The sequence below is a fragment of the Pteropus vampyrus genome, unplaced genomic scaffold, assembly GCF_000151845.1.
Source record: "Pteropus vampyrus isolate Shadow unplaced genomic scaffold, Pvam_2.0 Scaffold488, whole genome shotgun sequence".
In the NCBI taxonomy this organism is placed as follows: domain Eukaryota; kingdom Metazoa; phylum Chordata; class Mammalia; order Chiroptera; family Pteropodidae; genus Pteropus; species Pteropus vampyrus.
In genome coordinates this window covers 43,505-45,449 of record NW_011889269.1, presented here as the reverse complement: position 1 = coordinate 45,449, position 1,945 = coordinate 43,505, and the positions used below count along the sequence as shown (strand labels likewise).

Sequence of the window (1,945 nt, the reverse complement as noted above, 5' to 3'; positions counted from 1 at the left end):
CTTTGCCCCCAGGAGAAGCAGAGTTTGTCAGCAGGGAACTTGAGCGCTGCCCTCTGTTTACCTGGACATTTCCTCGGAAAGTCCCTGAGCAACAAGAGCAGACTCAGAGGGTATATTTGCAATGTTGAGATGACCTGGGAGACCCCTAAACCATCAAATTCAAATGGCATTAACATGTGCTCTCTCTCTCTCTTTGAGAGCAGAAAGAAAACATCACCAAGTGTCTTATGAATAGAATGTAAAACCATGTGAAGGGCTTCCCCTTCTCTGAAGAAATAATTTGGTAGAGCCTGTGTGCACACTTTGCTATCTCAGCTGGTGAAAAGGAGAACTGTAGAGTTCCATTGGCATCTTTAGGTTGTTGGTTAGATTCTAGCTCTGAGTAGGTGCTCAATCATTTGTAAAAGCTCTGAAACTCCATTTGATAAGTCATGCTCCCTCGAAGCTAGGATTTTTGTGGCCTTAATTGGCTTTGACCTTCATTTATCTTTCTGAGAAATTTGTGGCAAGACTGAGAGGAAACCAACAAGAATAAAACATAATCAACACCTGCAAAAGGCCCACAGCCCAATGTGCGATACAGATTTCGTTCACTCATTAAGATATTCCCTTTGAAGCCCTAGGTGGGAGATGAACAATCCAGAACGGATGGGGAAAAGTAAGCTTTTGTAGTAAATCTTGCTGTCACTTAAACGCTTCATCCAATTCCTTTTTGATGGTATTCGAGTGTGAGGAGAGTTAGGATGGTGCCACGTTCTGGTAGTGTGGCCGAGCGGTCTAAGGCGCTGGATTAAGGCTCCAGTCTCTTCGGGGGCGTGGGTTCGAATCCCACCACTGCCAGCGTTCCTCCTTATTACCAGTTGCAGAACTGAGTTCAAAGGATGATGAATGTCGTTAAGAAACCAGCATATTGGGGCTGAGTGTGCGAGTGACCTTTTAAGTCTAGTGGATCCATATTTCTGGCCATGTAGCACTCGGAAAAATTTTGCCAATTAGTAACGTCTCAATAAGTCTTCAAAGACGAAGTTCACCAGGAAAGTAGGGGACGGGAACAAACAAGTTTTAAGATTTGATGTTGGCAGGCATGACCTCAAAAGGAGGTCACCTACGGCAGGAGGATTGATATAAGGGCTGGGATGGAATAGGGAGTGGTTTTTTTTGTTGTTGTTCATTTGGGTTTTGGAGGTTTTGTTTTGTTTTTTACATTTTTTTTCACCCTCATAAATGGGAACTCAGAGGCTTTGCAGGCAGTTTTTGAGAGAATTTCAAGGCGCAATTCCTTCGGCAAGAAATAGACCCTTGTCTGTCTGTACGGTCGCCCGTGCACATCAGTGACAGTAAGAGCAGACTCTTTGAGTCCTCACCATTGTCCTGTCTGAGCTGGGACGATTCTGCCTCCCCACTCCTTTGTCCCATTTCCGGTCTCCCAATGCAGCGTCTCCCACTCCCTCTGGGTCTTCCTCTATCAGGAATCGAGAAGGAAGGAGAGGGTCTGAGTGAGCCTTTCCGGAGATGCGACTCACCAAGAAGACAATATCAGGGGAGGAGGGAGGTGTTTCAATTCCTGTAGACTTGAGTTAAGGGCCTTTGACAACCAACTTGGAAAATTCATTCATTGCCCTGCACACTGCTATCAGAGAGCCCAGAATGTTTCGACTCATAATCTGAACTAGTACACATTTTCACCTCTTGAACTGTAAGTACAGTGTACTTCTGGATCTATCACCTGGTTTGGGGGTCCTGGAGAGCGAATGGGTGGAATTCGGTGTCCACTGCAACCCAGGTTGAATCTAAGTGTTGTCCCTTTCTTAGTGTATCTTTGGGGAGGTCGTGAAGGAGTGAGCACCTTTGGGCTAAGAGGAGAAACCTCATTTTGGGAGGTGGTGAAAGAATGGAGGGTGGCCCATGTCCTTAAAAGAAGCATTAAGAGAAACTTCAAGTTCAT

The 1,945-nt window shown here is 45.6% G+C and overlaps 1 non-coding gene across 1 annotated transcript; it reads left to right on the top strand.

Moving 5' to 3' along the window:
• The first annotated feature begins 758 nt into the window (after window positions 1–758).
• TRNAL-AAG lies at window positions 759–840 on the top strand. The gene has a single exon. It is a non-coding gene; the product is annotated as a tRNA-Leu (tRNA).
• Window positions 841–1,945: the final 1,105 nt, after the last annotated feature.